This window comes from Triticum aestivum, chromosome 7B, assembly GCF_018294505.1.
Source record: "Triticum aestivum cultivar Chinese Spring chromosome 7B, IWGSC CS RefSeq v2.1, whole genome shotgun sequence".
In the NCBI taxonomy this organism is placed as follows: domain Eukaryota; kingdom Viridiplantae; phylum Streptophyta; class Magnoliopsida; order Poales; family Poaceae; genus Triticum; species Triticum aestivum.
The window spans coordinates 4,629,614-4,641,776 of record NC_057813.1 but is presented as its reverse complement, the minus strand read 5'-3'; positions in this window follow the sequence as shown (position 1 = coordinate 4,641,776).

Genomic DNA, 12,163 nt, shown 5'->3' with positions numbered 1-12,163 from the left:
ACATTCCAACTCCGAGATGCTCACTCCAGTCCTCAGAAGGATTGCTGGAGCTTTGCATACTTATTAGCATATTTCAGGATAGACAAAACCTTCCGGTTGTATCACATACAACCTTTCCTCAAGAATCGTCGAGGAAACAATGTTTTGACATCCTATCTGCAAGATTTCATAAATAATGCAGTAATTGCTAATATAATTCCAACAGACTCTTAGCATCGCTACGAGTGAGAAAGTCTCATCGTAGTCAACTCCTTGAACTTGTCGAAAAACATCTTAACGACAAGTCGAGCTTTCTCAATGGTGACACTTACCATCATTGTCTGTCTTCCTTTCAAAATCCATATGTACCTAACAGCCTTACGACCATCAAGTAGTTCTTCCAAAGTCTACACTTTGTTTTCATACATGGATCCTCTCTCGGGTTTTATGGCCTTGAGCCATTTATCGGAATCCGGGCCCACCATCGCTTCTCCATAGCTCGTAGGTTCATTGTTGTCTAGCAACATGACTTCCAAGACAGGATTACGTACCACTCTGAAGTAGTACGCATCCTTGTCATCCCACGAGGTTTGGTAGTGACTTGATCCGAAGTTTCATGATCACTATCATAAGCTTCCACTTCAATTGGTGTAGGTGCCACAGGAACAACTTCCTGTGCCCTGCTACACACTTGTTGAAGTGACGGTTCAATAACCTCATCAAGTCTCCACCATCCTCCCACTCAATTCTTTCGAGAGAAACCTTTCCTCGAGAAAGGACCCGATTCTAGAAACAATCCCTATTGCTTTCGGATCTGAATTAGGAGGTATACCCAACTGTTTTGGGTGTCCTATGAAGATGCATTTATCCGCTTTGGGTTCGAGCTTATCAACCTGAAACTTTTTCACATAAGCGTCGCAGCCCCAAACTTTAAGAAACGACAACTTAGGTTTCTCTAAACCATAGTTCATACGGTGTCATCTCAACGGAATTACGTGGTGCCCTATTTAAAGTGAATGTGGTTGTCTCTAATGCCTAACCCATGAACGATAGTGGTAACTCGATAAGAGACATCATGGTATGCACCATATCCAATAGGGTGCAACTATGACGTTTGGACACACCATCACACTATGGTGTTCCAGGCTGTATTAGTTGTGAAACAATTTCCACAATGTCTTAATTCTGTGCCAAACTCGTAATTCAGATATTCATCTCTATGATCATATCATAGATCTTTTATCCTCTTGTCACGACGATCTTTCAACTTCACACTGAAATTACTTGAACCTTTCAATAATTCAGACTCGTGATTCATCAAGTAAATATACTCAACATCTACTCGAATCATCTGTGAAGTAAGAACATAACGATATTCACTGCATGCCTCAGCACTCATTGGACTGCACACATCAAAATGTGTTACTTCCAACAAGTTGCTATCTTGTTCCATCTTACTGAAAACGAGGCTTTTCAGTCATCTTGCCCATGTGGTATGATTTGCATGTCCCAAGTGATTCAAAATCAAGTGAGTCAAAACGGTCCATTTGCATGGAGTTTCTTCATGCATATACACCAATAGACATGGTTCGCATGTCTCAAACTTTTCAAAAACGAGTGAGCCCAAAGATCCATCAATATGGAGCTTCTTCATGCGTTTTATACCGATATGACTTACGTGGCAGTGCCACAAGTAGGTGGTACTATCATTACTTATCTTTTGGCATGAACATGTGTATCACTACGATCGAGATTTAATAAACCATTCATTTAGGTGCAAGAGCACTTATTCAGGTTTAATACTAATCTTGATGGTAGAGGGAGCGTGCGATGTTAGATCACATCAAACTTGGAAACACTTCCAACACGTATCGTCAGCTCACCTTTAGCTAGTCTCCGTTTTATTCCGTAGCTTTTATTTCGAGTTACTAACACTTAGCAACCGAACCGGTACCTAATACCCTGGTGCTACTAGGAGTACTAGCAAAGTACACATTAACACAATGTATATCCAATATACTTCTATCGACCTTGCCAGCCTTCTTATCTACCAAGTATCTAGGGTAATTCTGCTCTAGTGGTTGTTCCCCTTATTACAGAAGCACTTAGTCTCGGGTTTGGGTTTTACCTTGGGTTTCTTCACTAGAGCAGCAGCTGATTTGCCGTTTCATGAAGTATCCCTTCTTGCCCTTGCCCTTCTTGAAACTAGTGGTTTCACCAACCATCAACAATTGATGCTCCTTCTTGATTTCTACTTTCGCGGTGTCAAACATCGCGAATACCTCAAGGATCATCATATCTATCCCTGATATGTTATAGTTCATCACGAAGCTCTAACAGCTTGGTGGCAATGACTTTGGAGAACCATCACTGTCTTATCTGGAAGATCAACTCCCACTCGATTCAAATGATTGTTGTACTCAGACAATCTGAGCACAAGCTCAACAATTGAGCTTTTCTCCTTAGTTTGCAGGTTAAGAAAGTCATCGGAGGTCTTATACCTCTTGACATGGGCACGAGCCTGAAATCCCAATTTCAGCCCTCAAAACATCTCATATGTTTCGCGACGTTTCAAAAACGTCTTTGGTGCCTCAACTCTAAACCGTTTAACTGAACTATCACGTAGTTATCAAAACGTGTATGTCAGATGTTCGCAACAACCACAGACAACGTTCGAGGTTCAGCACACTGAGCGGTGCATTAAGGACATAAGCCTTCTATGAAGCAATGAGGACAATCCTCAGTTTACGGACCTAGTCCGCATAATTGCTACTATCAACTTTCAACTAATTTTTCTCTAGGAACATATCTAAACAGTAGAACTATAGCGTGAGCTACGACATAATTTGCAAAAACCTTTTGACTATGTTCAGGATAATTAAGTTCATCTTATGAACTCCCACTCAGATAGACATCCCTCTAGTCATCTAAGTGATTACATGATCCGAGTCAAACTAGGCCGTGTCCGATCATCACGTGAGACGGACTAGTCATCATCGGTGAACATCTTCATGTTGATCGTATCTTCTATACGACTCATGCTCGACCTTTCGGTCTCCGTGTTCCGAGGCCATGTCTGTACATGCTAGGCTCGTCAAGTTAACCCTAAGTGTTTCGCGTGTGTTCCGAGGCCATGTCTGTACATGCTAGGCTCGTCAACACCCGTTGTATTTGAACGTCTGAATAAAACACCCGATCATCACGTGATGTTTTGAAACAGCGAACTGTCGCAACGGTGCACAGTTAGGGGAGAACACTTCTTGAAATTGTTGTAAGGGATCATCTTATTTACTACCGTCGTTCTAAGCAAATAAGATGTATAAACATGATAAACATCACATGCAATCAAATAGTGACATGATATGGCCATCATCACTTTGCTCCTTTTGATCTCCATCTTCGGGGCTCCATGATCATCATCGTCACCGGCATGACACCATGATCTCCATCATCATCATGATCTCCATCATCGTGTCTTCATGAAGTTGCCTCGCCAACTATTACTTCTACTACTATGGCTAACGGTTAGCAATAAAGTAAAGTAATTACATGACGTTTAAGTTGACACGCAGGTCACAAATAAATAAAGACAACTCCTATGGCTCCTGCCGGTTGTCATACTCATCGACATGCAAGTCGTGATTCCTATTACAAGAACATGATCAATCTCATACATCACATATATCATTCATCACATCCTTTTTGGCCATATCACATCACATAGCATACCCTGCAAAAACAAGTTAGACGTCCTCTAATTGTTGTTTGCATGTTTTACGTGGCTGCTATGGGTTTCTAGCAAGAACGTTTCTTACCTACGCATGAACCACAACGTGATATGCCAATTGCTATTTACCCTTCATAAGGACCCTTTTCATCGAATCCGATCCGACTAAAGTGGGAGAGACAGACACCCGCCAGCCACCTTATGCAACTAGTGCATGTTTGTCGGTGGAACCGGTCTCACGTAAGCGTACGTGTAAGGTTGGTCCGGGCCGCTTCATCCCACGATGCCGCCGAATCAAGATAAGACTAGTAACGGCAAGCATATTGAACAATATCGACGCCCACAACTACTTTGTGTTCTACTCGTGCAAAGAATCTACGCAATAGACCTAGCTCATGATGCCACTGTTGGGGAACGTAGCAGAAATTCAAAAATTTTCCTACGTATCACCAAGATCTATCTATGGAGAGACCAGCAACGAGTAGAAAGGAGAGTGCATCTACATACCCTTGTAGATCGCTAAGCGGAAGCGTTCAAGTGAACGGGGTTGATGGAGTCGTACTCGTCGTGATTCAGATCACCGATGATCCTAGTGCCGAACGGACGGCACCTCCGCGTTCAACACACGTACAGCTCGACGATGTCTCCCACGCCTTGATCCAGCAAGGAGAGAGGGAGAGGTTGAGGAAGACTCCATCCAGCAGCAGCACAACGGCGTGGTGGTGATGGAGGAGCGTGGCAATCCTGCAGGGCTTCGCCAAGCACCTACGGGAGAGGAGGAGGTGTCACGGGAGGGAGGGAGGCGCCAAGGGCTCAGGTATGGATGCCCTCCCTCCCCTCCACTATATATAGGGGCAGGGGAGAGGGGGGAGGCGCAGCCTTGCCCCTCCTCCAAGGAAGGGGTGCGGCTAAGGAGGGGGGAGGAGTCCATCCTCCCCAAGGCACCTCGGAGGTGCCTTCCCCCTTTAGGACTCTCCCCTTTTTCCTATATCTTGGCGCATGGGCCTCTAGGGGCTGGTGCCCTTGGCCCATGTAGGCCAAGGCGCACCCCCTACAGCCCATGTGGCCCCCCGGGGCAGGTGGCCCCACCCGGTGGGCCCCCGGGACCCTTCCGGTGGTCCCGGTACAATACCGATGACCCCGAAACTTGTCCCGATGGCCGAAACAGGACTTCCTATATATAAATCTTTACCTCCGGACCATTCCGGAACTCCTCGTGACGTCCGGGATCTCATCCGGGACTCCGAACAACATTCGGTAACCACATACAAGCTTCCTTTATAACCCTAGCGTCATCGAACCTTAAGTGTGTAGACCCTACGGGTTCGGGAGACATGCAGACATGACCGAGATGTTCTCCGGTCAATAACCAACAGCGGGATCTGGATACCCATGTTGGCTCCCACATGTTCCACGATGATCTCATCGGATGAACCACGATGTCAAGGACTCAATCAATCCCGTATACAATTCCCTTTGTCTAGCGGTATGGTACTTGCCCGAGATTCGATCGTCGGTATACCGATACCTTGTTCAATCTCGTTACCGGCAAGTCTCTTTACTCGTTCCGTAACACATCATCCCGTGATCAACCCCTTGGTCACATTGTGCACATTATGATGATGTCCTACCGAGTGGGCCCAGAGATACCTCTCCGTTTACACGGAGTGACAAAATCCCAATCTCGATTCGTGCCAACCCAACAGACACTTTCAGAGATACCCGTAGTGTACCTTTATAGCCACCCAGTTACGTTGTGACGTTTGGCACACCCAAAGCACTCCTACGGTATCCGGGAGTTGCACAATCTCATGGTCTAAGGAAATGATACTTGACATTAGAAAAGCTTTAGCATACGAACTACATGATCTTGTGCTAGGCTTAGGATTGGGTCTTGTCCATCACATCATTCTCCTAATGATGTGATCCCGTTATCAACGACATCCAATGTCCATGGTCAGGAAACCGTAACCATCTATTGATTAACGAGCTAGTCAACTAGAGGCTTACTAGGGACATGGTGTTGTCTATGTATCCACACATGTATCTGAGTTTCCTATCAATACAATTCTAGCATGGATAATAAACGATTATCATGAACAAGGAAATATAATAATAATCAATTTATTATTGCCTCTAGGGCATATTTCCAACAGTCTCCCACTTGCACTAGAGTCAATAATCTAGTTCACATCGATATGTGATTAACACTCAAGGTCACATCCCCATGTGACTAACACCCAAAGAGTTTACTAGAGTCAATAATCTAGTTCACATTTACCATGTGATTAACACTCGATGAGTTCTGGGTTTGATCATGTTATGCTTGTGAGAGAGGTTATAGTCAACGGGTCTGAACCTTTCAGATCCGTGTGTGCTTTACAAATCTCTATGTCATCTCCTAGATGCAGCTACCACGTTCTATTTGGAGCTATTCCAAATAACTGTTCTACTTGGAGCTATTCTAAATTGTTGCTCCATTATACGTATCCGGTATCTCTACTCAGAGCTATCCGGATAGGTGTTAAGCTTGCATCGACGTAACCCTTTACGACGAACTCTTTTACCACCTCCATAATTGAGAAAATTCCTTAGTCCACTAGTTACTAAGGATAACTTTGACCGCTGTCCTGTGATCCATTCTTGGATCACTCTTGTACCCCTTGACTGACTCATGGTAAAGCACACTTCAGGTGCGGTACACAGCATAGCATACTGTAGAGCCTATGTCTTAAGCATAGGGGACGACCTTCGTTCCTTTCTCTCTATTCTGCCATGGTCGAGCTTTAAGTCTTAACTTCATACCTTACAACTCAGGCAAGAACTCCTTCTTTGACTGATCCATCTTGAACACCTTCAAGATCACGTCAAGGCATGTGCTCATTTGAAAGTACTATTAAGCGTTTTGATCTATCCTTATAGATCTTGATGCTCAATGTTCAAGTAGCTTAATCCAGGTTTTCCATTGAAAACACTTTCCAAATAACCCTATATGCTTTCCAGAAATTCTACGTCATTTCTGATCATTAATATGTCAACAACATATACTCATCAGAAATTCTATAGTGCTCCCACTCACTTCTTTGGAAATACAAGTTTCTCATAAACTTTGTATACACCCAAAATCTTTGATCATCATCAAAGCATACATTCCAACTCCGAGATGCTCACTCCAGTCCTCAGAAGGATTGCTGGAGCTTTGCATACTTATTAGCATATTTCAGGATAGACAAAACCTTCCGGTTGTATCACATACAACCTTTCCTCAAGAATCGTCGAGGAAACAATGTTTTGACATCCTATCTGCAAGATTTCATAAATAATGCAGTAATTGCTAATATAATTCCAACAGACTCTTAGCATCGCTACGAGTGAGAAAGTCTCATCGTAGTCAACTCCTTGAACTTGTCGAAAAACATCTTAACGACAAGTCGAGCTTTCTCAATGGTGACACTTACCATCATTGTCTGTCTTCCTTTCAAAATCCATATGTACCTAACAGCCTTACGACCATCAAGTAGTTCTTCCAAAGTCTACACTTTGTTTTCATACATGGATCCTCTCTCGGGTTTTATGGCCTTGAGCCATTTATCGGAATCCGGGCCCACCATCGCTTCTCCATAGCTCGTAGGTTCATTGTTGTCTAGCAACATGACTTCCAAGACAGGATTACTGTACCACTCTGAAGTAGTACGTATCCTTGTCACCCTACGAGGTTCGGTAGTGACTTGATCCGAAGTTCATGATCACTATCATAAGCTTCCACTTCAATTGGTGTAGGTGCCACAGGAACAACTTCCTGTGCCCTGCTACACACTGGTTGAAGTGACGGTTCAATAACCTCATCAAGTCTCCACCATCCTCCCACTCAATTCTTTCGAGAGAAACCTTTTCCTCGAGAAAGGACCCGATTCTAGAAACAATCCCTTATTGCTTTCGGATCTGAGATAGGAGGTATACCCAACTGTTTTGGGTGTCCTATGAAGATGCATTTATCCGCTTTGGGTTCGAGCTTATCAGCCTGAAACTTTTTCACATAAGCGTCGCAGCCCCAAACTTTAAGAAACGACAGCTTAGGTTTCTCTAAACCATAATTCATACGGTGTCATCTCATCGGAATTACGTGGTGCCCTATTTAAAGTGAATGTGGTTGTCTCTAATGCCTAACCCATGAACGATAGTGGTAATTCGATAAGAGACATCATGGTATGCACCATATCCAATAGGGTGCAACTATGACGTTTGGACACACCATCACACTATGGTGTTCCAGGCTGTATTAGTTGTGAAACAATTTCCACAATGTCTTAATTCTGTGCCAAACTCGTAATTCAGATATTCATCTCTATGATCATATCATAGATCTTTTATCCTCTTGTCACGACGATCTTTCAACTTCACACTGAAATTACTTGAACCTTTCAATAATTCAGACTCATGATTCATCAAGTAAATATACTCAACATCTACTCGAATCATCTGTGAAGTAAGAACATAACGATATTCACTGCATGCCTCAGCACTCATTGGACTGCACACATCAAAATGTGTTACTTCCAACAAGTTGCTATCTTGTTCCATCTTACTGAAAACGAGGCTTTTCAGTCATCTTGCCCATGTGGTATGATTTGCATGTCCCAAGTGATTCAAAATCAAGTGAGTCAAAACGGTCCATTTGCATGGAGTTTCTTCATGCATATACACCAATAGACATGGTTCGCATGTCTCAAACTTTTCAAAAACGAGTGAGCCCAAAGATCCATCAATATGGAGCTTCTTCATGCGTTTTATACCGATATGACTTACATGGCAGTGCCACAAGTAAGTGGTACTATCATTACTATCTTTTTGGCATGAAAATGTGTATCACTACGATCGAAATTCAATAAACCATTCCTTTAGGTGCAAGAGCACTTATTCAGGTTTAATACTAATCTTGATGGTAGAGGGAGCGTGCGATGTTAGATCACATCAAACTTGGAAACACTTCCAACACGTATCGTCAGCTCACCTTTAGCTAGTCTCCGTTTATTCCGTAGCTTTTATTTCGAGTTACTAACACTTAGCAACCGAACCGGTATCTAATACCCTGGTGCTACTAGGAGTACTAGCAAAGTACACATTAACACAATGTATATCCAATATACTTCTATCGACCTTGCCAGCCTTCTTATCTACCAAGTATCTAGGGTAATTCTGCTCTAGTGGTTGTTCCCCTTATTACAGAAGCACTTAGTCTCGGGTTTGGGTTTTACCTTGGGTTTCTTCACTAGAGCAGCAGCTGATTTGCCGTTTCATGAAGTATCCCTTCTTGCCCTTGCCCTTCTTGAAACTAGTGGTTTCACCAACCATCAACAATTGATGCTCCTTCTTGATTTCTACTTTCGCGGTGTCAAACATCGCGAATACCTCAAGGATCATCATATCTATCCCTGATATGTTATAGTTCATCACGAAGCTCTAACAGCTTGGTGGCAATGACTTTGGAGAACCATCACTGTCTTATCTGGAAGATCAACTCCCACTCGATTCAAATGATTGTTGTACTCAGACAATCTGAGCACAAGCTCAACAATTGAGCTTTTCTCCTTAGTTTGCAGGTTAAGAAAGTCATCGGAGGTCTTATACCTCTTGACATGGGCACGAGCCTGAAATCCCAATTTCAGCCCTCAAAACATCTCATATGTTTCGCGATGTTTCAAAAACGTCTTTGGTGCCTCAACTCTAAACCGTTTAACTGAACTATCACGTAGTTATCAAAACGTGTATGTCAGATGTTCGCAACAACCACAGACAACGTTCGAGGTTCAGCACACTGAGCGGTGCATTAAGGACATAAGCCTTCTATGAAGCAATGAGGACAATCCTCAGTTTACGGACCTAGTCCGCATAATTGCTACTATCAACTTTCAACTAATTTTTCTCTAGGAACATATCTAAACAGTAGAACTATAGCGTGAGCTACGACATAATTTGCAAAAACCTTTTGACTATGTTCAGGATAATTAAGTTCATCTTATGAACTCCCACTCAGATAGACATCCCTCTAGTCATCTAAGTGATTACATGATCCGAGTCAAACTAGGCCGTGTCCGATCATCACGTGAGACGGACTAGTCATCATCGGTGAACATCTTCATGTTGATCGTATCTTCTATACGACTCATGCTCGACCTTTCGGTCTCCGTGTTCCGAGGCCATGTCTGTACATGCTAGGCTCGTCAAGTTAACCCTAAGTGTTTCGCGTGTGTTCCGAGGCCATGTCTGTACATGCTAGGCTCGTCAACACCCGTTGTATTTGAACGTCTGAATAAAACACCCGATCATCACGTGATGTTTTGAAACAGCGAACTGTCGCAACGGTGCACAGTTAGGGGAGAACACTTCTTGAAATTGTTGTAAGGGATCATCTTATTTACTACCGTCGTTCTAAGCAAATAAGATGTATAAACATGATAAACATCACATGCAATCAAATAGTGACATGATATGGCCATCATCACTTTGCTCCTTTTGATCTCCATCTTCGGGGCTCCATGATCATCATCGTCACCGGCATGACACCATGATCTCCATCATCATGATCTCCATCATCGTGTCTTCATGAAGTTGCCTCGCCAACTATTACTTCTACTACTATGGCTAACGGTTAGCAATAAAGTAAAGTAATTACATGACGTTTAAGTTGACACGCAGGTCACAAATAAATAAAGACAACTCCTATGGCTCCTGCCGGTTGTCATACTCATCGACATGCAAGTCGTGATTCCTATTACAAGAACATGATCAATCTCATACATCACATATATCATTCATCACATCCTTTTTGGCCATATCACATCACATAGCATACCCTGCAAAAACAAGTTAGACGTCCTCTAATTGTTGTTTGCATGTTTTACGTGGCTGCTATGGGTTTCTAGCAAGAACGTTTCTTACCTACGCATGAACCACAACGTGATATGCCAATTGCTATTTACCCTTCATAAGGACCCTTTTCATCGAATCCGATCCGACTAAAGTGGGAGAGACAGACACCCGCCAGCCACCTTATGCAACTAGTGCATGTTTGTCGGTGGAACCGGTCTCACGTAAGCGTACGTGTAAGGTTGGTCCGGGCCGCTTCATCCCACGATGCCGCCGAATCAAGATAAGACTAGTAACGGCAAGCATATTGAACAATATCGACGCCCACAACTACTTTGTGTTCTACTCGTGCAAAGAATCTACGCAATAGACCTAGCTCATGATGCCACTGTTGGGGAACGTAGCAGAAATTCAAAAATTTTCCTACGTAATCACCAAGATCTATCTATGGAGAGACCAGCAACGAGTAGAAAGGAGAGTGCATCTACATACCCTTGTAGATCGCTAAGCGGAAGCGTTCAAGTGAACGGGGTTGATGGAGTCGTACTCGTCGTGATTCAGATCACCGATGATCCTAGTGCCGAACGGACGGCACCTCCGCGTTCAACACACGTACAGCTCGACGATGTCTCCCACGCCTTGATCCAGCAAGGAGAGAGGGAGAGGTTGAGGAAGACTCCATCCAGCAGCAGCACAACGGCGTGGTGGTGATGGAGGAGCGTGGCAATCCTGCAGGGCTTCGCCAAGCACCTACGGGAGAGGAGGAGGTGTCACGGGAGGGAGGGAGGCGCCAAGGGCTCAGGTATGGATGCCCTCCCTCCCCTCCACTATATATAGGGGCAGGGGAGAGGGGGGAGGCGCAGCCTTGCCCCCTCCTCCAAGGAAGGGGTGCGGCTAAGGAGGGGGGAGGAGTCCATCCTCCCCAAGGCACCTCGGAGGTGCCTTCCCCCTTTAGGACTCTCCCCTTTTTCCTTATCTTGGCGCATGGGCCTCTAGGGGCTGGTGCCCTTGGCCCATGTAGGCCAAGGCGCACCCCCTACAGCCCATGTGGCCCCCCGGGGCAGGTGGCCCCACCCGGTGGGCCCCCGGGACCCTTCCGGTGGTCCCGGTACAATACCGATGACCCCGAAACTTGTCCCGATGGCCGAAACAGGACTTCCTATATATAAATCTTTACCTCCGGACCATTCCGGAACTCCTCGTGACGTCCGGGATCTCATCCGGGACTCCGAACAACATTCGGTAACCACATACAAACTTCCTTTATAACCCTAGCGTCATCGAACCTTAAGTGTGTAGACCCTACGGGTTCGGGAGACATGTAGACATGACCGAGATGTTCTCCGGTCAATAACCAACAGCGGGATCTGGATACCCATGTTGGCTCCCACATGTTCCACGATGATCTCATCGGATGAACCACGATGTCAAGGACTCAATCAATCCCGTATACAATTCCCTTTGTCTAGCGGTATGGTACTTGCCCGAGATTCGATCGTCGGTATACCGATACCTTGTTCAATCTCGTTACCGGCAAGTCTCTTTACTCGTTCCGTAACACATCATCCCGTGATCAACCCCTTGGTCACA